Source organism: Acanthochromis polyacanthus, chromosome 15 (genome assembly GCF_021347895.1).
Source record: "Acanthochromis polyacanthus isolate Apoly-LR-REF ecotype Palm Island chromosome 15, KAUST_Apoly_ChrSc, whole genome shotgun sequence".
Lineage (NCBI taxonomy): Eukaryota > Metazoa > Chordata > Actinopteri > Pomacentridae > Acanthochromis > Acanthochromis polyacanthus.
In genome coordinates this window covers 27,297,890-27,323,225 of record NC_067127.1, presented here as the reverse complement: position 1 = coordinate 27,323,225, position 25,336 = coordinate 27,297,890, and the positions used below count along the sequence as shown (strand labels likewise).

The following is a 25,336-nucleotide window of genomic DNA, read 5'->3' as shown; positions in this document are numbered from 1 at the left end:
CCAGAATCTTTCGAGTTTTGTCTAGATCAGTAATGGAACAGTCCTCCATCATCAGATCAACATGAGAGCGCCAAGTGCTGTAATCCGCTTCATTGAAGGGTCTGGGGGTCTTTCCAGAGAAAACTCTCATCCTCATAGTGAAATGGGATTGTGAACTTTTCTCCTCACTCTTAACTATGTGCTCTACTACTATTTTCTGCACTTCTGGTGGGTTGAGTTCCCTAGAACTTAAGTGTGTCTTTGGTCTAGTCTGTAAGTTGTGATTTTCATCAGAGTCACTGGCTTTTGGACAAGCTAGCATATAAACTGGCTTTTTGGGTGAAACAGCATCCTGGATGACTTCTGTGACTGGTTCAGTTTCCTCTGGTTCAACTTGTGTCAGAGGTTCAGCAGGTGCAACTGTCTCAACTGACATCTCTAATTTTGACAGAGCATCCCTCAAAACGTCTTCAAATCCTTTCCGCCTCAGCTTGGCAATACCCTTTAACTCGCTCAGGTAAGTATCTGTAACACTCATTCCTACCCTGTGCATGTAGGCTTCTGCCAAGGCTGTTACTCAGTAAACTACACGAAGTTCATCAGGTGATGGATGTGAGTAAGGCAACAATGGTCCTAAGGTTTGTAGGGCTGTCCCTAAGTTATATTCGACTATTTGATTAATGTTAAACTCGGATGAGCTATCCTCAACAGTAAAGATTCTGTTAATAGAGCCATATTTCTTCAAAAAGTCAAATATATTTCTTCATCTTTCTCTGATCCTGTTACCCCACTCACCAGAACAGCATTTGGTACCTTAATGCCAAATTTTTCAACAAATTCCATTTTGACAACAGTAGCAATGTGTCAGTTAGTACCTCTTCATTCAGTAGATACTTCACTATGGTTATCCAATACTCTAGGCTCCTGGCTGGCTCGCCACTGTTTACACTGTAACCAGTATAAGAGGAATAGAAGAATAGATAATAGGAATCGGGACCAGAATCAGAAGATTTAAAGGCACGGCATGGAGCCCAGATGCTGAACAACCACAGTAAAATATGACACAAACACTGCAAATAGAAAACACAGTTTGTATTGAAATAAAACAAAAATTGCAGCTGCTTTTAGTACAAACCCCCCTTTTACAGAAACACAAATAATAAAGTAGACCACATCCGATCTGAAGTTTTAGTTCTTTGTCCTTTCGTCCTCAGTCCAAAAAGTTCAATAACAGTGCAATTGTTCAGTAGTTCGTTCACCTGGGCTGTGTGACACACACCCACAACACAGTTCAATCCTACCGCACGTCACGCCTGTAGGTTGGTTCTTTTGGGCAGTGGCTCGCCATCCATTAATGGAGTTCTTCAAAGTTCTTCCAGGAATCCCCAGCAGAGTTTAGGAGACTTCAGTTCTCACACTAGTGCAATCTGGTATTGGAATCTAACTTAAAAAAAAACCTGACCTATGGGCAAGGTCAGAATTTAATCACCATTTTTGTTTGAACAAAGTAATTGCAAATTATCTCTCATCTCATTTCTCATCTTGTCAAACATAGTGCTATTTCACACACTCAGTTCAAAAGTATTATCACCGGTTTTAATCGATTCCATGCTGATTTCAACTCACCGAAACAAAACGTCAGTCAATAAACGAAGAAATAGCCTCCTCCAGCTCCTGGGTTTCACTCTGGAACATGGATATCTTTGCTTTCTTATTTATAACATTTGTATTGAACATAAACAGTGTATCTCTCCCACGGTAGTGGCTCTCCCTCTTTCTGCGTGCCGTTTTCTTGTGTGCAACAGAACTTGATTTCGGAGCAACCAAACATGGGCGGGACAAACAATCTAATTGGCTGATGTGAAGTGCGTTCACATCAACAATAGACCCTGTGCATGATAGCATGTGCTAGTTCCGGTTGAAAAACTCCGGGTGCTACAGTTACTTCCGGTCCTGCTTACAGCGCTGTCAAAATGGAAGAAGCCAGCAGTACACTTTACTTTTCCAGATGCCTCGGCAACTTGCCTAAAATTTCTGTTGACGATGTTTATCCTCTCGATGATGATTTTTCGTCAGCTCCTCAAAGCAAACGGGAAAAAGGATTCAAATTTTATATATCCCGGTAAGTGGCATCGCATCCTACATAACTAGCGCTAGCTTAACTGTAGGGCTTGCCAAACATGTACCTTATAATTTTATTTTATAGTATTTACACATTACTATTTTTTGCTTAGTTAGCTACTAGAATCCAATTCACACTTTAGTCTTTGGTACTTAGCCCGTTGCGCTTCAGTTGCGCTTCAGTGTCCCATCTGCGGTACACTTTGAGATCTGCATAAGCAATTTGCTAAATGTCTGAAACTGCAAATGCGATTATACAAACATTATACGCCGATGGAAAGCTTAGATTCTCATGAATCCGCCGGTATAAACAACTTTCAGATGTGATTACCACAGCGGGTAATATAAACACATTTGTCCGACAAACAACGAATATCCATCCATCCGTTCTCTATACACGGCTTCAACGTACACAGCGCGACTCACATTTCCGGGTTCATTATTACACATGGATGGAAATATTCCACAAAAAACGGCCATAATGCAACCTTGGACATCCAGACGAAACAAGCCAGTAACATATTTTGTCCAAAACATGTCTTGAAGTCAGTATATACTCCACGAATAGGTCGTTTTCAAGGAAATGCACCTCGCGATGCGCGTCCAATATTCCCTGTATTTCTCGTCATATTTTTATTTACAAATGTTAGCGATTTTTTGTACTGAAAATGGCTGGAATTGACTGCAGCTTAAAGGGTTAGTCGAGTTCGGCAAGACATTTTATATTTGTAGTTTTGTTTGAACAAAATGACAAATGCTTGGATTTCCTCTATATTTGATTAGATGTCAAAACGGAATAACAAATGATTGAAGAGTGCACGGATTGTTGTTATAGTTTATCAGATATTTGCTGTTTCATCAGTGACTATGCACTAATATTCCCGATCCTCAGCTCATTGTGAAACTTTTTTTTCCGTCTAATTTTGGCAATCCACTGAGCCCGCAAATGCTGGTCTTTTGGAAAACGGTGAAGGCTTATAGAACTGTTATAAACACCAGAAGCCAAACATAATGGTACACTACAGTACCTCCCATATCGACCTTGAACACGCTGAAATCTGATTTTTTTGTTTTGCCGAGAAAACAGTGTTTTTCTTTTTTGATTCCATGTTATCCATGCTGCGAAATAGCCTCCGGAAGGACCTGTAAGCCCTCCCGGTCAGAACCCGGAAGTTAGCATTTTTGACGTGCACAGGGTCTGTTGGTTGTGCACTCAAGTTTTTACTCAGATCCCACACTCCTGGCAAATCAAATTCACTTTATATTTTAATGATATTTTAAACTTTACTTTGCATAGTTCTATTAAAGATTTTAACTATTTCTGTATATACAAACTATTTATATGTTTTGCTAGAGTATAAAATGTCAGCTTTTCTGTACCCCAGCTTATCTCTTTGTCTAGTAGTCTACTGTGGGCTACATGTAAACGGTCTGTATTTATATAGCACTTTTACTATACCTGCAAGGTACCCAAAGCGCTTTACATGATACATCACATTCACCCATTCACACACTGATGGCGGAAGCTGCCATGCAAGGCGCTAACCACGACCCATCAGGAGCAATTCGGGGTTAGGTGTCTTGCTCAGGGACACCTCGAGCACGACGGGGCGAGGATCGAACCGGCAACCCTTCGGTTGCAAGACGGCCACTCTCCCCACTGAGCCATGCTGCCCCTTACATGTGCACTAATCATGGTGTCTAATCAGCATCTTGATATGGCACATCTGTGAGATGGGATGGATTATCTCAGCAAAGGATAAGTGCTCACTATCACAGATTTAGACAGATTTGTGAACAATATTTGAGAGAAATGGTGATATTGTGCATGTGGAAAAAGTTTTAGATCTTTGAGTTCATCTCATAAAAAATGGGAGCAAAAACAAAAGTGTTGCATTTATATTTTTGTTGACTGTATAAAGGGGGAGACATCAACAATATGAATAATAACAATAATTCATGAAAAATAAATAAATAAACAACTTCTGTAACGATTCATAAGTCTTAGAGTCCGGCCTGCTCATCTTGGCATCTTGTGCCCATGTTTTTAACGCACCGCACCAGTCTCAACGTTTTTAATGCACTACACAAGACTAGGCATACATCCAAGGGGGAAAGGGGACACACACACACACACACACACACACACACACACACACACACACACACACACACACACACACACACACACACACACACAAAGAAAACGCAAATCACAGAAGAGATAAGAGACAGGATGTGGATGAAAAATGCCGGACTCAGTATATTAACTATTATTTTTGCAATACTGTAATTATTATTATATATTGAATACTATATTGTTGCTGACTTCTCAAACCACCTGAAGTTATAATACAGCTACTACTGATGCAACCAGTACTACTATATTACTACCACAGCCTCTCATTTTGCTTTTGATCATTTGTTTGTTTGCTTATGGTGTGATATGATTATTATTATTATTAGTACTACTACTACTACTATTATTATTACTGTTATTACTACCACTGCTGCTACTGCTATTATTATTGTTATTACTACCACCACTATTGCTATTATTATCTGTGTTGCTATTATTATTACTGGTATTATCACTATTATTATTGCTGTATTATACTAGCATTATGATTATTATTGTAGTTAGTAGATATATAATACTGTAGTTACTATATTATACTCTATTGTCATTTTCCCCTCCCCATCTGCTGGTTACCATTACCCGTGTAATAACCTCTATCGGTATTGTTGTTGTTATCACATCGTAACAATTTCATTTATCAATTATTATAATTCTTGTTTTTTTCTTTTCATTTTTTATTACTACTATTTATTTATTTATTTATTCTCTTCAGTTTCAACATCCTTTGTTTTCACAGCAAGACTGGTATATATAATTACCTTCATCACACTCACGCGCACACATGCACGCACGCAAACACACACACGATAATACAGTCATACCTTTTACATAATGGCCCCAAAACTCCAGTTATTAACCATCTGAAGCTGTTGGTAATTCTGTCCTCAGTTTTCTTGTATCTTGCCCCCTGTATGTCTGTGTACTATATAAATGTAAAGTAAAATAAATGAATAAATAAAAAATAAACAAATAAAATTCTGAACCCCCCCCCCCAAAAAAAACAAACAAACAAACAAACAAACAAACAAACAAAAAAATCACTGCAGCCAGCAACTGGCTTCTGCTGGTCATACTACAACTCTTGGATCGGTATTAAATTAGCTTGGAAAATCCAAACTGAATCTCCATGTAATCTCCTATCTCCATGTTAGGAGATACAGGAGAATCAGTTTGGCATTGGGCGAATTGAATCGTGTTTCCCTCTCGGGAAAGTTTGGTACAACCAATCATAGCACGGGAGGCGGGACTTAATGCTGCGTCATCTTCAGCACCCCGAAGATGATGCCGGAGGAGGAGGAGGGGGGCCAAAGCGAATCTTTTTGTGGTTTCTTGGCGTTTTGGATGGCGTTAGTCGTTGCCTCTTTTCACTTGACGTTTCCGACGATGAGGAGGCAGTGGATGGCTCATTACTTTCGGCTTCTTGCCATTGTTTGTACAGAGGAAAATCCCGTTCCAAACGTGTGAGTAAATTTAAGCAACTTTTACACATACGCACCGAATTGGTTTGGCTCCGATTTAAAGTTATTCCTAACACCGCTAATCGTTCGGAAGGAGTCTTTTGTTGCGTAGCCTTTTCAAAAATAAGTGTTGTACTTGAGAGCACCCCATGTATTCGCAGATTTTTGTGACAAAAACGGCAGTAATCATTCACCGCGACACTTTCTCGGCTGCATGCCATTGTTGTTTGGACTACATGGACTTCAAGGTCGATTTGTTTGTGCGTCATATCCATGTTACGCTGATTGGTTCTTTCTCGTTCAAGCTGCATTCGTTAGCCCCTCCTTTTTGAAATCGTCTCCTATCATCACAATGCCAGACTGCCTTCATTTGTATTTATATTAATACATAAATAAAGTCAGTCTGGATTTTGCAGGCAAGTATTAAATATTTTTCATAATTTTAAGGAATTTTGTAGTGAAAAAAACCCCCAATAACTTCACTCTTATGCACTGCAGTATCACCAAATTTACTGTAGCCATAAACTCTCTCCTGCTCGTCACAGTACAACTGTTGACTTGATATAAAAACTTTTTTTTTCATAATTTTACAGAATTTTCTATTAGTAATACAATTCAATAACTTCGCTGGGGCTGGGGTGCAGCTTATAAGGGAGGTCCAAGCCAAACAGGTTGGAAACCACTGCTGTAGAACAACCATTCTTCCCATCTGTAGGTCATGTACACATAAGCACTTAATTAAGGTTAGGGAAACATTGTTTTGTTCAGTTTTCTATGTTTTTGACCCATCCATCTCTCTATATTAACAATAGCATATAGCATTATTTGGGGTAAACAGATGAACAGTTGTTTGTGGGGCACTTGCCAAAATGTACTGTGTGAGGATGGAAATCTTGCAATAATTTTATAGGGCCATTATAGACATAAGAGCTTTGCCTTGCTGTTAATAATGTACACAACACATGTTTAAACTCAGTGTCAATTTTTCTGTTCTTCAGTCATACAGGCTTGTATTTTTAATTTAATATATAGTACATTTTTCCATATTCAGCAGTTTCCGCATCTCAAGAAGTGCAAATTTTCACATGAATCAGTCAGATTCATAAGTGAGCCTAATGTCAACAGTAGTCACAGCGCTGTGGAACAATGAGCCTAACAGCCAAACAAGAAGAGCAGTAAAGGGCAGAATATACAAAGATGTGCAAAGGAAGTACGGAGAACATGAAGGAATACATGATTCCTTGCATTTCAATAGGGTCTTCACACTGTAGGTGCTCGGATCCTTCTAAAGGAAAAAGGATGTACAGAAGATCTACAGAATCTTATACAGTGATCAAACTCCTCAGGGATGGACCCATTTCTTAAACTCTTCCTCTTTCATCTGTCTCTCCGAGCCAAACGAGCATCCCAGAATACACATAGCAGGTGCTAAAATAGGATTTGAGCTGGATGATGAATTAGCCATGGCATATTTGGGGAGCAAGGGAGCAATGATGAACGAGAGAAAGATTAGAAGGACGGAGCAAGATCGAGTGAGAGATAGAAAAGAGCTCCTCATGTTTAATCACAGCTAGATCTAATAGCGTACATGGCCCTCAGACAGACTAGTGACCCTTGTTTAGATTTGCTCATTCATTGTAAGTGAGCTCTGAATGTGTTAGTGTGCGTGTCCATATGGTTTGATTATGAGCACGTGACAAGGCTCATGAAGGTTACAGGTACAGCTGCTGTTAACAGTAGGGATAACAAGGAGAACTGCAGTAGGCACTTTCAGCAGTCGACATAAGTCAGCATAGACACTCCAGCCAGTCTCTTTGGATCTCGTTTGCTATGTTGCAATCACCGCATATTGGCAACATGTCTAATTCTGTCATTTCTTTGGTTTTAACATTGTGGCTGACTGATGTGTATTATACTATACAATACTATATCATAATATACTAAACTTCATTCTACACAACTTAAAGCTCGTGTCCGGAGTTTCCGTTTGTTTTCAATTTATGTATCATTGTTTAACAAAGCTTAACCCTTTAAGCTGCAGTCAATTCCAGCCGTTTTCAGTACAAAAAAAATCACTAATATTCTATTTTTAAATTTAAAAAATGACGAAAAATACAGGGAATATTGGACGTGCATCGCGAGGTGCATTTCCTTGAAAACGACCGATTCGTGGATTTTATACCGACTTCAGGACATGTTTTGGACAAAATAGTTTACTAGCTTGTGTCATCTGGATGTAAAAGGTTGGATTAAGGCCGTTTTTTGTGGAATATTTTTTGTGTGTGTAATAATGAACCCGGAAATGTGTCGCTCCCTCGACCACGGGCGCATAGCCCGCCTGACGGCTTCGTTTAGTTGCCCGACCTCTGGAGGAAGATGTTGGGGCGTCTGGGACATACTCTTCGTCAGAGGAGTCATGCATTTCTGAACTCCAGATAGAAATAAATAAACAATGTAACACATATACACGCATAAATGCACTAAGTTTGATAAACAACGTCATCGAGAGGGATACACGAGTGTAATCACATATTGAAACTTTACTCATTCGTCCTAGCAGATTCATGTTATTTTGGTATTAGGACAAGTTAGACTCAATACAGAATTCTAACGTAATTCCTTTATTATTTACTAAATGTACTAAATGTAGAAGAGTGGAAAACAGTAAAACAGGCAAGATGCTGCAGCACTCCGGGCACCCCTCTCAGGTACTGAGCGCGTGCACAAATAAAAGGGCGAAATCAGAGGGAGGGTGGGGCCAACAGTGTTTTGGGAGACACTGCGATTCAAACTCCGGACAGGAGCTTTAATGCTATATTATTCTATGTTTTCTATTCCCTACAAAAGCATGCTACAATATACTCAACTACTGTACAATAGCTAACAGACTTATTGATTAATCAACTCATCTAAAACAATCCAGCCCTCAACTAAGCTTGTTGCTGTTTTAAAGTGATACTCAGCCATGAGAAACGGGTGGCCGCAGAACGCAGCAGAGACAGGTAGCTATAGACATGGATGGGAACAGCCAGTTCTGATTCCAGCGTAAAGTTGTTGACGGGGGGGGGGGGCCGCGCAGCGACTTCCAATCGCTGGGCCGTTTACAGCTTGTTAACGTCGTTAACAAGCTATCGTTAACGTCATTACCATCTTGCAGGAGTATCAGCGACAATAAAGTGTTCACACTTGAAATGAAATCCGCGGAAGCATCCGCGGAAGCATCCACGGATCCTTGAGATGAAATCCGCAGAAAATTCCCATCCCTGTATAGAGCCGAGCAGGGGCAGAGCTCCAGAGCTGGACCGGGCAGGACAGAACAGGCAGGGAAATCAGAACTGGGTTGAGGACCAGAACGGAGTGGCTGGTAGAGTGTCCGCAGGAACAGAACCATCCGCGGCAGAAGCAACCCAGACAATGGCCCAGCCCCCGAGTGGTAGGGTGAGCCAGGTTTTAAACGCTGCTGATTGCTGATGGCGTGCGGCTGCTGAGGAGCACAGCCGCAATCAGCCAGGGCTGTCGGCTGGCCAGGAGCGCAGCACAGAGGAGGGAGGGACCATGACATATTCTTTTCGATCTCTGCTTCTGCTCAGATTTTTGTAAACAAGTGACACGTTGATAGTTGAGGTTACTGCGCAAACAATCTGTCTGGCAAGTCCCTAGTTCAACAATTAATACATGTCAGCCTGGTATGCAGATCCAGAAAGATATCCTAGGATCTGTGGACCAAAAGTGTTGGCTGTAGCTTTGTGCTCCTTACAAAATACAACAGTTATTACTCCGTCAAGGAACATGATGGATTTATGCGAGTTGGTTTCTCTGTTTGTCTGTCTGTTCACAACATTGTGCAAAAATAGATTTGGATGATATTTTCAGGGAAGGTCAGAAATGTCACAAGGATCAAGTGATTAGATGATGGCAGTGATGAGGTTTACATTCTGGATACACAGATTTGTTAAAGATTTTTCAAGATAGTGGCATGGTCTCACTGTAAATATGACTACAAGTGAACACTACATCAGCCATCTGCTGATGATCACATGATTGTGATTGACTACAAATCCACCGCTGCAGACTGCAAATTTTTTAAAAATATTTCATCCGTCGGAAATCATAAAATCACTGAGCAGCTTTGGCGGAGTACTGCGCTTTCTGAGTGCTTTTCTTGTTACAGATGGGGCTTAAGCAATGTGTCAGTGTGATTTTTTTCTGACAATTGGTGCAGCACAGGATTTTGAGGAAATTTCTAACTTCCGATTGTGTTTGGGCACCATTAATGGAAAGCACATACAAATGAATGCACCACCAACATCAGGCAACAATTACTTCTATTATAACTCTTTTGCTTTCTAGCAAAGCACAGTCCATTCGACTGCGGTATGAACACATTATGCAGTGACAATTTTTGGGCTGTATGCTGATGTCCGCACAGGGGATTGAGAACCGATTTCATTATCAAAGAAAGTGATGCACTGTTATTTGTTCATGCAGCCAAACATTATTTTTGCTATGTCCGTTGACAACTTGCATTAAATGCATTTAAGTAAAACTACTAAACATTCTGTCAAAGAATTTTCTACTTTTGAAGTACCTCACTGTTACAGATCAATACCTTTATTATATCGCTTATATTTTTTACAGTAATCTGTCCTTTCTGTCATGGCATGTATGAATTGAGCTGGCTGTAACCCCTAGAAGTCCTTATGGTTTGTTCAACCTGCAATTTTCAACGACTAATGGGAAATGCTACAAGGCAACTCAGAACAGGAATGCGGAGTATACAACTAAATTAGATTTAAAAACAACCTTGTCTAAACACATGAAGCCAACAATAAAAAATTGGCTTTACTTTCTAGCTAGCAGCCTCATCTAAAACATCAGTGGCATTTTTAATGAAGTTTCTTACTAAAGGAACAGAATTCAGAAACGTTTGGTGGACAGTTTTTATTTAACTGATGAAAAAAACACCCAACCAAATCAAGATTGATTCTCAGTGGTATTGGCAGCATTAACAACCCTTCCACATTACAGCCATTTAATTCTGTGTTTCCTCAACACAGCTTTAAATGTGTGATATTCAATCTTCCTAGCGCAGTCTGATCTTGTAGGTCAAATTTCTGCCATTCACGACTGTAGCTGCATATATTTGCATTCAGTCATAGCCTTGAATAGTGTAACAGTATTGCCATGGCTGGACTGAATGACAGGAATGCACTTCTGTCCATCATTTAGTCAGAGGACAATACGATTCCCAACCCAGAAAGAAGACGGGCCCCATTAGGTGCTCAGCTTGTTCCAAAAACACAAAGCCATCCATCAAAACCTGCACTTGCTGTCACAAAATCTGCAAAAAGCAGAACTTGTAATGAAGTGATATATGACCATCAAATCAGGACGGGTGTATAGTACAGAACAGACAGAAAGAGGAAAAAAGCAGAGAAAAAACAGAGAAAGGAAGAGACAGAATGAAGTAGCTGCATTAAAAAACAAGTAAGAGAAAAAGAGACAAATCCATAACTGACAGTCCCTGATGAACACTAGAGGGGCCATTTGCACCTCATATTCTGACTGTTTCATTCATCACACACACATGCACACACATTTCCTTTCTGTCATGCAGCTGCTGTACTTTCCTCATTTTACCACAGTTTGCTGCACAGTAGTGTCTTTTTTCCTGTGAGGTGGCAGAGTTAACACTCAGCTTGTGGATAACCCTGATGTACATGCATTAAATGGTGCACAAGTACAGATGAAGGTCAGTTTTTGTCTTTCTGCATACTAACACAGGGTTTCCTCTACCGCCGCTGCTGAATCCCAGTCACCACTCCTTCAGTTTTTTTTTCATTATTATTTTGGCGAGCTGGGCAGAATAACAACAATACTAGAGAAAGGACAATTGTCTTTTATGCAATCTGCAACTGGCTCCACAGAGAGCCTGCTGGAAAAAATCCTAGAGGAAACACTGTAACACATACACAATACACACAGATGCAGTATTTCTCACAACACATTCAACTGACATGAAATTCTATCCTGTTGGTTAGAAAAACCTTAATATTATGTATTGACACTGGATCAAATGACTGTTCAACATGAAGGGTGTTGCTCATAGTGACAAACCCACCAGGAATTCCTGTGTCTGGAGTTCACCTTCAGCTCTATGGTACAGTATAGTGTCCTCACTGTTTTTTGGTTTTAAAATCCACAACTTCACTGTTTTAGTTTAATCACCACTATCATTACGCAAAACAGCACACAGATTCAGTTAGTGACAAGCCAGTTAAGCATTAGATATTAAAAGAGCCAGGTATTGTGTCGACCAAAACAGACCTAAGCGAGAATATTGCTGTTCTGTTTTTCAGGTTGCCAAAAATATAACTCAAAACAAATGATAATGTACCCCTAGTATGCTATGATTGCATATCTCTGCCAGCATGTCAAGTTCTACTGAGTACAGGCAGTGAAGACTTAAACCAAGCGCGCAGCTCTGCAACACTGTACTTTGGAGTTTTCAGCTAAAGGGTAATCTAATAGCAAACATGTACACAATAAATTTAGTATGATGATATTGAGGAGTTTAGGTGTACAATATTTTCTACTTATAGAAGGCAGCCCTCGGGTGTAATGTGGTAGAAAAAACCTTATGTTAAAACATGCAAGTACGAACTGACCCTCTGAACTTCAAGCAGTTTCTCTGGGGATTTTTGCTCCCGTTTCAGTTTTCACTGCAATATAAAGTCTTGCACCTCAGTGAAAACAGCACAATCATAACGAGGAGGAAGAGAGCACTGAAATATCTTTGGGAAGAATGACAAAGTTAGACAACTATAATAATACAAAAAATATCACTAAATAAATCACCAGAGTAAAATATTTATTCTACAAAAATTAAAAGCCCTACATTCACAAAATCTCCATTGCCAGTTCATAAAAAAATTATGAAATATGGAGAATAAAATGATTTTTTATGAAATATTTGATGATTTTAAGTTTGAATTAGGTTACTTTCCCAAAATACTTGCAGATGAGTAGTTTACTGTCTGTTGGAAAAGTGAAAATCTACCATTTCTTTCTGTTTTTACAGTTTTTGGCTCTGGAAAATAGTGTCATTTTGACAATTTCTTGAGTAATTCTTGACAACATGCCTTTCAAACATGCGGACAGGTCTTGGGCTTCAAGGGGTTAATAAACTTAGAAACAGCATTGCCAAAAGGATGATACAAATCACAAACTGACAAAATGTCTATAATTCAAAAGCCCATTTAACAATTGGAACCTATGGGACACAGAAAATTATCCTCATAACGTATTCAATATAGTTACACAAATATTAAATGATGAATAAAGTATTAAAGCTGCAAGCAGCGATGGACGGGTCCTCGCATCCACGCTGGTCGGCGAATCCACGCACGTCCACCAGGTGGGGCTGTGACTGAGAGTGTATGTCAGCCTCTGATTCGCATCTGGACCAGAGTCTGATCATACATGTAAAACTTCAGCCACATTGGAGCATGTTCAGAACAGTTATAGAACATTTCCTGTCCATCCACCAGGTGGCGCTGCGACTGGGACTGTATTTCAAACAGTGGATGTGATGAGGGTTGGACTCTGATCAGTCATGTAAAATTTCAGGCCGATTGGAACATGTACAGGCTACTTATAAAGCATTTCCTGTTCATCCAACAGGTGGCGCGATGACATTTTCAGAATTTATGAGTGTGGATGTGTTCAGACTGGACCTGGTGTCCATCATGTGAAGTTTGGGCCAGATAGGATCTTGTTCAGCTGAGATATGAATCGTTACATTTTCATGGCGAAACATGGAAATTCGTTTGGCCGCCACAGACACGCCCTTTGTTGACAAGTCAACATTTTCACTGGGATGCATCATCAATGTGTTCAGCCTGTTGTCACCGCATTTGAAGTGAATATGATCAACCGGGTAACAATAGGGCATGAAAGTGTAAACGATATCTATTTCCTGAAACCACAAGGTGGCGCTATGACTGTCAATGAATATCCCTATGTGGATGACATCAGGACAGGACTGTCATCATACATGTAAAGTTTCAGGCAGCTTGGAGCATATTGAGAAGAATTAGACACCACTTCCTGTTTCATGGCGAAGGATCAGTTTTTTGAGGCTCCGCCATGGCCACACCTTTTGGCTTCTGGTTGAGTTTTTCATAACTTTTCATCAGGAAGTTCTGGTGCATGTACTGGCCAAATTTCAGTTCTCTCAGACTTACCCCCTCGGAGCTATTAATTTACAGCAAATTCAAGATGACCGACTTCCTGTTGGGTTTAGGGCGTGGCTGTGATTGACTTTTTGGTGTGTCCTGATGTTCTGCATATGCCTACCAAATATTGTAGCTGTAAATGAAACATTGTGGAAGTTGGCCTAATGACCACTTTTTCAATTTTGCAGGTGGCGCTATAGAGCCATTTTGCCACACACATGCACAACTCCCATAAAATATCAAATTTTTCGCCAGTCCTGATGTGCACGCCAAATTTCACACGTTTTGGTTGATGATAAGGCCGCCAAAAAGGCAATTCATTTGCCGGGAGAAATTAATTTTGACAAATCTACAGCAAATTGAAGATGGCCGACTTCCTGTTGGGTTTAGGGCGTGGCTGTGATTGACATTTTGGTGTGTCCTGATGTGGTGCATATGCCCACCAAATATTGTAGCTGTACATGAAACATTGTGGCAGTTGGCCTAATGACCACTTTTATATTTTGCAGGTGGCGCTATAGAGCCATTTTGCCACACACATGCGCAACTCCCATAAAATATCAAATTTTTCGCCAGTCCTGATGTGCACGCCAAATTTCATGCGTTTTGGGATATGATAAGGCCGCCAAAAAGGCAATTCATTTGTCAGGAGAAAAAAAAAAAAAAAAAAAAAATTAAAGCTGCAAGCAGCGATGGACGGGTCCTCGCATCCACGCTGGTCGGCGAGTCCATGCACGTCCACCAGGTGGCGCTGTGACTGAGAGTGTGTGTCGGCCTCTGAATCACATCTGGACCAGAGTTTAAACACACGTAAAATTTCAGCCAGATTGGAGCATGTTCAGACTAGTTATACAGCATTTCCTGCCCATCAACCACCAGGTGGCGCTGCAACTGAGAATGTATTTCAAACAGTGGATGTGATGAGGGTTGGACTCTGATCACTCATGTAAAGTTTCAGGCTGATTTGACCATGTAGAGTCCAGTTATACAGCATTTACTGTCCCTCCAACAGGTGGCGCTGCAACTGAGAGTGTCTGTTGGCCTGTAGATGTGATCAGGATTGGATTGTGATCACACATGGAAAGTGTGAGGCAGATTGGAGCATGCAGAGGAGAGTTATACAGCAGTTGATGTTTCTTGGCGAAGCATCAAAACTCTAATGGTCACCATGGCCACGCCATTTGGCTTCTGGTTAAACTTTTGATAACTTTTCATCACCAAGTCCTGCTGTGTGGACTGACAAAATTTCAGGTCTCCTGGAATTATCCCCTAGGAGGTATTAACTCTCAAAAATCAGAAAAATCATCAAAAATCTCACAATTAATCCAAGATGGCCGACTTCCTGTTGGGTTTAGGACATGGCTCCAAGAGGCTTTTTTGTGCGTCCTGATGTGCTCTATAAGCCTCCCAAATTTCATGGATGTAGGTGAAACGTGCTGGGGGGGCTGTTTGTTAAAAAATACTGTAGGGGGCGCTATAGCATGTGCAGTGCCGAGATGCATACGGTGTCGTTGCTTGGGTCGATGGTGATGTGTGTGGTAATTTTAGTGAGCACTGGAGTATTTCTAACCTGTCAAACAGCACTTTGTTTTGCATGGCGATATTTGGTCGCTACGGCAACAGCGTTGCATGAAATGTCACACCCTTGACAGTGTGGGATTGTCAAGAGGTGAAGACTCGACTGACCAATTTCCAGCATGATATCACCACGTTTGGGGCCATTGTACCTGAAAATATAAGGCCTTAAACTTACTATTACCAACAGGTGGCGCTATGATTTTTTCAGAATTTATGAGTGTGGATGTGTTCAGACTGGACCTGGTGTCCATCATGTGAAGTTTGGGGCAGATAGGATCTTGTTCAGCTGAGATATGAATCGTTAAATTTTCATGGCGAAACATCGAAATTGATTTGGCCGCCACAGACACACCCTTTGATGACAAGTCACCATTTTCACTGGGATGCATCATCAATGTGTTCAGTCTGTTGTCACCGCATTTGAAGTGAATATGATCAACCGGGTAACAATAGGGCATGAAAGTGTAAACGATGTCTATTTCCTGAAACCACAAGGTGGCGCTATGACTGTCAATGAATATCCCTATGTGGCTGACATCAGGACAGGACTGTCATCATACATGTAAAGTTTCAGGCAGCTTGGAGCATATTGAGAAGAATTAGACACCACTTCCTGTTTCATGGCGAAGGATCAGTTTTTTGAGGCTCCGCCATGGCCACACCTTTTGGCTTCTGGTTGAGTTTTTCATAACTTTTCATCAGGAAGTTCTGGTGCATGTACTGGCCAAATTTCAGTTCTCTCAGACTTATCCACTAGGAGCTATTAATTTTGACAAATGTACAGCAAATTCAAGATGACCGACTTCCTGTTGGGTTTAGGGCATGGCTGTGATTGACTTTTTGGTGTGTCCTGATGTGGTGCATATGGCCACCAAATATTGTAGCTGTAAATGAAACATTGTGGAAGTTGGCCTAATGACCACTTTTCAATTTTGCAGGTGGCGCTATAGAGCCATTTTGCCACACACATGCGCAACTCCCATAAAATATCAAATTTTTCGCCAGTCCTGATGTGCACGCCAAATTTCACGCGTTTTGGTTCATGATAAGGCCCCCAAAAAGGCAATTCATTTGCCGGGAGAAATTAATTTTGACAAATTTACAGCAAATTCAAGATGGTCGACTTCCTGTTGGGTTTAGGGCGTGGCTGTAATTGACTTTTTGGTGTGTCCTGATGTGGTGCATATGCCCACCAAATATTGTAGCTGTAAATGAAACATTGTGGAAGTTAGCCTAATGACCACTTTTCAATTTTGCAGGTGGCGCTATAGAGCCATTTTGCCACACACATGCGCAACTCCCATAAAATATAAAATTTTTCGCCAGTCCTGATGTGCACGCCAAATTTCACGCGTTTTGGAATATGATAAGGCCGCCAAAAAGCCAATTTACTTTACGGGAGAAAAAAAAAAAAAATAAAATAATAATAATAATAATAAACCCTAGGGTTTCAATAGGGTCCTTGGCACCGCTGGTGCCTTGGACAGTCGGTGCCCTGGCACCGCCTTTCCTTCGCACCCTCGGTGCTCGGACCCTAATTAAAGCTGCAAGCAGCGATGGACGGGACATATGACGATGGACATCATATATTCAGGCAGATTGGAGCATGTTGAGAAGAATTAGACACCAATTCCTGTTTCATGGCGAAGGATCAGTTTTTTGAGGCTCCGCCATTGCCACACCTTTTGGCTTCTGGTTGAGTTTTTGATAACTTTTCATCAGAAAGGTCTGGTGCATGTACTGGCCAAATTTCAGTTCTCTCAGACTTATCCACTGGGAGCTATTAATTTTGACAAATGTACAGCAAATTCAAGATGGCTGACTTCCTGTTGGGTTTAGGGCGTGGCTGTCATTGACTTTTTGGTGTGTCCTGATGTGGTGCATATGCCCACCAAATATTGTAGCTGTAAATGAAACATTGTGGAAGTTGGCCTAATGACCACTTTTATATTTTGCAGGTGGCGCTATAGAGCCATTTTGCCACACACATGCGCAACTCCCATAAAATATCAAATTTTTCGCAAGTCCTGATGTGCACGCCAAATTTCACACGTTTTGGAATATGATAAGGCCGCCAAAAAGGCAATTCATTTCCCGAGTAGCGATTAAGTTTGAAAAATTTACAGCAAATTGAAGATGGCCGACTTCCTGTTGGGTTTAGGGCGTGGCTGTAATTGACATTTTGGTGTGTCCTGATGTTCTGCATATGCCCACCAAATATTGTAGCTGTACATGAAACATTGTGGCAGTTGGCCTAATGACTACTTTTTCAAGTTTGCAGGTGGCGCTATAGAGCCATTTTGCCACGCACATGCGCAATTCCCATAAAATATCAAATTTTTCGCCAGTCCTGATGTGCATGCCAAATTTCACGCGTTTTGGAGTATGATAAGGCCGCCAAAAAGCCAATTTACTTTACGGGAGAAAAAAAATAAAAATAAGAAAAACAATAATAATAATAATAATAAACCCGGTTTCAATAGGGTCCTTGGCACCGCTGGCGCCTTGGACGGTCGGTGCCCTTGCACCGCCTGTCCTTCGCACCCTCGGTGCTCGGACCCTAATTAAAGCTGCAAGCAGCGATGGACGGGTCCTCGCATTCACGCTGGTCGGCGAATCCATGCACGTTCACCAGGTGGCACTGTGACTGAGAGTGTGTGTCGGCCTCTGAATCACATCTGGACCAGAGTTTAATCACACGTAAAATTTCAGCCAGATTGGAGCATGTTCAGACGAGTTATATAGCATTTCCTGCCCATCCACCACCAGGTGGCGCTGCAACTCAGAGTGTATTTCAAACAGTGGATGTGATGAGGGTTGGACTCTGATCACTCATGTAAAGTTTCAGGCTGATTTGACCATGTAGAGTCCAGTTATACAGCATTTACTGTCCATCCAACAGGTGGCGCTGCAACTGAGAGTGTCTGTTGGCCTGTAGATGTGATCAGGATTGGATTGTGATCACACATGGAAAGTTTGAGGCAGATTGGAGCATGCAGAGGAGAGTTACACAGCAGTTGATGTTTCTTGGCGAAGCATCAAAACTCTAATGGTCACCATGGCCACGCCATTTGGCTTCTGGTTAAACTTTTGATAACTTTTCATCACCAAGTCCTGCTGTGTGGACTGACAAAATTTCAGGTCTCCTGGAATTATCCCCGAGGAGGTATTAACTCTCAAAAATGAGAAAAATCATCAAAAATCTCACAATTAATCCAAGATGGCCGACTTCCTGTTGGGTTTAGGACATGGCTCCAAGAGGCTTTTTTGTGCATCCTGATGTGCTCTATAAGCCTCCCAAATTTCATGGATGTAGGTGAAACGTGCTGGGGGGCTGTTTGTTAAAAATACTGTAGGGGGCCCTGTAGAATGTGCAGTGCCGAGATGCATACGGTGTCGTTGCTTGGGTCGATGGTGATGTGTGTGGTAATTTTAGTGAGCACTGGAGTATTTCTAACCTGTCAAACAGCACTTTGTTTTGCATGGCGATATTTGGTTGCTACGGCAACAGCGTTGCATGAAATGTCACACCCTTGACAGTGTGGGATTGTCAAGAGGTGAAGACTCGACTGACCAATTTCCAGCATGATATCACCAAGTTTGGGGCCATTGTACCTGAAAATATAAGGCCTTAAACTTACTATTACCAACAGGTGGCGCTATGACTTTTTCAGAATTTATGAGTGTGGATGTGTTCAGACTGGACCTGGTGTTCATCATGTGAAGTTTGTGCCAGATAGGATCTTGTTCAGCTGAGATATGAATCGTTAAGTTGTCATGGCGAATCATCGAAATTGGTTTGGCCGCCACAGACACGCCCTTTGATGACAAGTCACCATTTTCACTGGGATGCATCATCAATGTGTTCAGCCTGTTGTCACCGCATTTGAAGTGAATATGATCAACCGGGTAACAATAGGGCATGAAAGTGTAAAAGATGTCTATTTCCTGAAACCACAAGGTGGCGCTATGACTGTCAATGAATATCCCTATGTGGATGACATCAGGACAGGACTGTCATCATACATGTAAAGTTTCAGGCAGATTGGAGCATGTTGAGAAGAATTAGACACCACTTCCTGTTTCATGGCGAAGGATCAGTTTTATGAGGCTCCGCCATGGCCACACCTTTTGGCTTCTGGTTGAGTTTTTGATAACTTTTCATCAGAAAGGTCTGGTGCATGTACTGGCCAAATTTCAGTTCTCTCAGACTTATCCAGTAGGAGCATTTAATTTTGACAAATGTACAGCAAATTCAAGATGGCCGACTTCCTGTTGGGTTTAGGGCGTGGCTGTGATCGACTTTTTGGTGTGTCCTGATGTGGTGCATATGCCCACCAAATATTGTAGCTGTAAATGAAACATTGTGGAAGTTGGCCTAATGACCACTTTTTCAATTTTGCAGGTGGCGCTATAGAGCCATTTTGCCACACACATGCGCAACTCCCATAAAATATCAAATTTTTCGCCAGTCCTGATGTGCACGCCAAATTTCACGCGTTTTGGTTTATGATAAGGCCCCCAAAAAGGCAATTCATTTGCCGGGAGAAATTAATTTTGACAAATTTACAGCAAATTGAAGATGGCCGACTTCCTGTTGGGTTTAGGGCGTGGCTGTGATTGACTTTTTGGTGTGTCCTGATGTTCTGCATATGCCCACCAAATATTGTAGCTGTAAATGAAACATTGTGGAAGTTGGCCTAATGACCACTTTTCAATTTTGCAGGTGGCGCTATAGAGCCATTTTGCCACACACATGCGCAACTCCCATAAAATATCAAATTTTTCACCAGTCCTGATGTGCACGCCAAATTTCACACGTTTTGGAATATGATAAGGCCACCAAAAAGGCAATTAATTTCCCGAGGAGCGATTAAGTTTGAAAAATTTACAGCAAATTGAAGATGGCCGACTTCCTGTTGGGTTTAGGGCATGGCTGTAATTGACTTTTTGGTGTGTCCTGATGTTCTGCATATGCCCACCAAATATTGTAGCTGTACATGAAACATTGTGGCAGTTGGCCTAATGACTACTTTTTCAAGTTTGCAGGTGGCGCTATAGAGCCATTTTGCCACGCACATGCGCAATTCCCATAAAATATCAAATTTTTCGCCAGTCCTGATGTGCATGCCAAATTTCACGCGTTTTGGAGTATGATAAGGCCGCCAAAAAGACAATTTACTTCACGGGAGAAAAAAATATATAATAATAATAATTAAAGCTGCAAGCAGCGATGGACGGGTCCTCGCATCCACGCTGGTCGGCGAATCCATGCACGTCCACCAGGTGGCGCTGTGACTGAGAGTGTGTGCTGGCCTCTGAATCACATCTGGACCAGAGTTTAATGACACGTAAAATTTCAGCCAGATTGGAGCATGTTCAGACTAGTTATACAGCATTTCCTGCCCATCCACCACCAGGTGGCGCTGTAACTCAGAGTGTATTTCAAACAGTGGATGTGATGAGGGCTGGACTCTGATCACTCATGAAAAGTTTCAGGCTGATTTGATCATGTAGAGGCCAGTTATACAGCATTTATTGTCCCTCCAACAGGTGGCGCTGCAACTGAGAGTGTCTGTTGGCCTGTAGATGTGATCAGGATTGGATTGTGATCACACATGGAAAGTTTGAGGCAGATTGGTGCATGCAGAGGAGAGTTATACAGCAGTTGTTGTTTCATGGCGAAGCATCAAAACTCGAATGGTCGCCATGGCCACGCCATTTGGCTTCTGGTTAAACTTTTGATAACTTTTCCAAACCAAGTCCTGCTGTGTGGACTGACAAAATTTCAGGTCTCCTGGAATTATCCCCGAGGAGGTATTAACTCTCAAAAATGAGAAAAATCATCAAAAATCTCACAATTAATCCAAGATGGCCGACTTCCTGTTGGGTTTAGGACATGGCTCCAAGAGGCTTTTTTGTGTGTCCTGATGTGCTCTATAAGCCTCCCAAATTTCATGGATGTAGGTGAAACGTGCTGGGGGGGCTGTTTGTTAAAAATACTGTAGGGGGCGCTATAGCATGTGCAGTGCCGAGATGCATACAGTGTTGTTCCTTGGGTCAATGGTGATGTGTGTGGTAATTTTAGTGAGCATTGGAGTATTCCTAACCTGTCAGAAAGGGCTTTGTTTTTCATGGCGATATTTGGTTGCTACGGCAACAGCGTTGCATGAAATGTCACACCCTTCACAGTGTGGGATTGTCAAGAGGTGAAGACTCGACTGACCAATTTCCAGCATGATATCACCAAGTTTGGGGCCATTGTACCTGAAAATATAAGGCCTTAAACTTACTATTACCAACAGGTGGCGCTATGACTTTTTCAAAATTTATGAGTGTGGATGTGTTCAGACTGGACCTGGTATCCAGCATGTGAAGTCTGAGGCAGATAGGATGTTGTTCAGCTGAGATATGAATCGTTAAATTTTCATGGCGAAACATCGAAATTGGTTTGGCCGCCACAGACACGCCCTTTGATGACAAGTCACCATTTTCACTGGGATGCATCATCAATGTGTTTAGGCTGTTGTCACTGCATTTGAAGTGAATATGATCAACCGGGTAACAATAGGGCATGAAAGTGTAAAAGATGTCTATTTCCTGAAACCACAAGGTGGCGCTATGACTGTCAATGAATATCCCTATGTGGATGACATCAGGACAGGACTGTCATCATACATGTAAAGTTTCAGGCAGATTGGAGCATGTTGAGAAGAATTAGACACCAATTCCTGTTTCAAGGCGAAGGATCAGTTGTTTGAGGCTCCGCCATGGCCACACCTTTTGGCTTCTGGTTGAGTTTTTGATAACTTTTCATCAGAAAGGTCTGGTGCATGTACTGGCCAAATTTCAGTTCTCTCAGACTTATCCACTAGGAGCTATAAATTTTGACAAATGTACAGCAAATTCAAGATGGCCGACTTCCTGTTGGGTTTAGGGTGTGGCTGTGATTGACTTTTTGGTGTGTCCTGATGTGGTGCATATGCCCACCAAATATTGTAGCTGTAAATAAAACATTGTGGAAGTTGGCCTAATGACCACTTTTTCAATTTTGCAGGTGGCGTTATAGAGCCATTTTTCCACACATATGCGCAACTCCCATAAAATATCAAATTTTTCGCCAGTCCTGATGTGCACGCCAAATTTCACGCGTTTTGGAATATGATAAGGCCGCCAAAAAGGCAATTCATTTCCCGAGGAGCGATTAAGTTTGAAAAATTTACAGCAAATTGAAGATGGCCGACTTCCTGTTGGGTTTAGGGCGTGGCTGTAATTGACTTTTTGGTGTGTCCGGATGTTCTGCATATGCCCACCAAATATTGTAGCTGTACATGAAACATTGTGGCAGTTGGCCTAATGACTACTTTTTCAAGTTTGCAGGTGGCGCTATAGAGCCATTTTGCCACGCACATGCGCAACTCCCATAAAATATCAAATTTTTCGCCAGTCCTGATGTGCATGCCAAATTTCACGCGTTTTGGAGTATGATAAGGCCGCCAAAAAGCCAATTTACTTTACGGGAGAAAAAATAAAAAATAAAAAAAATAATTAAAGCTGCAAGCAGCGATGGACGGGTCCTCGCATCCACGCTGGTCGGTGAATCCACGCACGTCCACCAGGTGGCGCTGTGACAGAGTGTATGTCGGCCTCTGAATCGCATCTGGACCAGAGTCCAATCATACATGTAAAATTTCAGCCAGACTGTAGCATGTTCAGAGCAGTTATAGAGCATTTCCTGTCTATCCACCAGGTGGCGCTGTAACTCAGAGTGTATTTCACACAGTGGATGTGATGAGGGTTGGACTCTGATCACTCATGAAAAGTTTCAGGCTGATTTGATCATGTAGAGGCCAGTTATACAGCATTTACTGTCCCTCCAACAGGTGGCGCCGCGACTGAGAGTGTCTGTTGGCCTGTAGATGTGATCAGGATTGGATTGTGATCACACATGGAAAGTTTGAGGCAGATTGGTGCATTCAGAGGATAGTTAGATAGCACTTGATGTTTCATGGCGAACCATCAAAATTCTGGAGGTCGCCATGTCCACACCCTTTGACTCTGCAAGAATCTTTTAATAACTTTTGATCATAACATCGTGTTGTATATCCTGGCAAAATTTCAGTTCTCTTGAGCTTAACACCTCGGAGGAGTTCGCTCTCAAAAATTAAAAAAAATAGAGAAAATTTGTCCACTTAATTCAAAATGGCGGACTTCCTGTTGGGTTTAGGGGATGGCTCCAAGAGGCTTTTTTGTGTGTCCTGGTGTGCTCGATAGGCCTCCCAAATTTTGTGGATGTAGGCGAAACGTGATGCCGGGGCTGTTTATTAAATATACTGCAGGGGGCGCTATAGCACATGCCCTGTGGAGATGCATACAGTGTTATTCCGTGAGACGACTGTGATGTGTGTGTAAATTTTGGTGAGCTGTTGAACATTCTAAGCCTATCAAAATGTACTTTGTTTGTCACAACAACAACACGTTGCCACGGCAACAGCATTTTATCAAATGCTAAAATCTTCACAGTTTGGCATTGTCTGGGGGTGAAGAATTAGCTGACCAATTTTCAGAATGATATGACAAAGTTTGGAGCAATGATGTGTGCAAATGTAATTTCTAAACTGCTTGTTACCAAGAGGTGGCGCTATGACTTTGTCTAAATTTTTCAGTGTGGATGTCCTCAAACTGGTTCTGGTGTCCAGCACATGAAGTTTGGGGCAGATAGGATCCTTTGCAGCTGAGATATGAACACTTCAATTTTCATGGCGAAACATCAAACTTTGCCGTCCCGCCACAGACACGCCTTTTCATCACACGTCACCATTTTTTCTGTGCTTCATCATCAATGTGTTCAGGCTTATGTCACAACATCTGAGGTGAATCTGAGCAACAGGCTAAGAATAGTACATGAAAGTCTAAAAAATGTCAAATTCTTGATACCACAAGGTGGCGCTGTGACTGTGAATGAATCTTGCTGTATGGATGTCATCGAGGCAGGTCTGTGATCATACATGTAAAGTTTCATTCAGATCGGAGCATGTTCAGGAGAGTTAGACAGCATTTCCTGTTTCATGGCGAAGGATCAAATTTCGACAGGCCGCCACGACCACACCCTTTAACTATGGAGGAAGATTTTGATAACTTTTTCTCAGGAAGGTCTGCTGTATGTACTGGCAAAATTTCAGATCGCTCAGACTTTTCCCCTAGGAGGAGTTCATCATAGATTTTGTACAGTTAACGCATGATGGCGCACTTCCTGTTGGGTGTAGAGCATGGCTGTGATTGACTTTTTTGTGTTTCCTGATGTGCTGCATATGCCTCCCAAAGTTTTTAGCTCTCGGCCAAATTCCCTCCGAGTTGGCCTAATACCACTTTTTAAAATTTTGTAGGGGGCGCTATGGAGCCATTTTGCCACACACCTCCACTTGTCCTTAAAAATATGAAATTTTTCGCCAGTTCTGATGTGTGTGAGAACTTTCATGACTTTTCGAGCATGTTCAGGCCATGAAAAATGCAGTTCTTTTGGCAGGATAATAATAATAATAATAATAATAAAAAACCCTAAGGTTCCAATAGGGTCCTTCGGCACCGTTGGTGCCTTCGACAGTCGGTGCCCTTGCACCGCCTGTCCTCGGCACCTCGGTGCTCGGACCCTAATTAAAGCTGCGAGCAGCATTGAACGGGTCCTCGCATCCTTGCTGGTCGGCGACCCCAAGCATGTCCACCAGGCAATGCTGCGACAAAGTGTATTTAGGCTCATGGATGTACAAGGACTGGATTCTGAGCACTCAGGTCAAATTTCAGACAGATTGGAGCATGTACAGACT

At 41.8% G+C, this 25,336-nt stretch overlaps 1 protein-coding gene and 2 long non-coding RNA genes across 6 annotated transcripts in view; 2 read left to right on the top strand and 1 right to left on the bottom strand.

Moving 5' to 3' along the window:
* The window catches only part of LOC110971188 (sodium/potassium/calcium exchanger 3-like), a 323,311-nt gene that overhangs the window by 263,472 nt on the left and 34,503 nt on the right, over nucleotides 1-25,336 (bottom strand). The gene's annotated exons all lie outside the window — the stretch shown is intronic.
* Nucleotides 5,305-25,336, top strand: part of LOC127537429 (uncharacterized) — a 48,239-nt gene continuing 28,207 nt past the window's right edge. The window contains exon 1 of the long non-coding RNA XR_007947054.1: nucleotides 5,305-5,700. This is a non-coding gene — a long non-coding RNA (uncharacterized LOC127537429). The remainder of the gene's footprint in view (nucleotides 5,701-25,336) is intronic.
* Nucleotides 14,064-22,358, top strand: LOC127537413 (uncharacterized). Its single transcript, XR_007947035.1, has 4 exons — nucleotides 14,064-14,122; nucleotides 14,444-14,946; nucleotides 18,415-18,828; nucleotides 21,480-22,358. It is a non-coding gene; the product is annotated as an uncharacterized LOC127537413 (long non-coding RNA).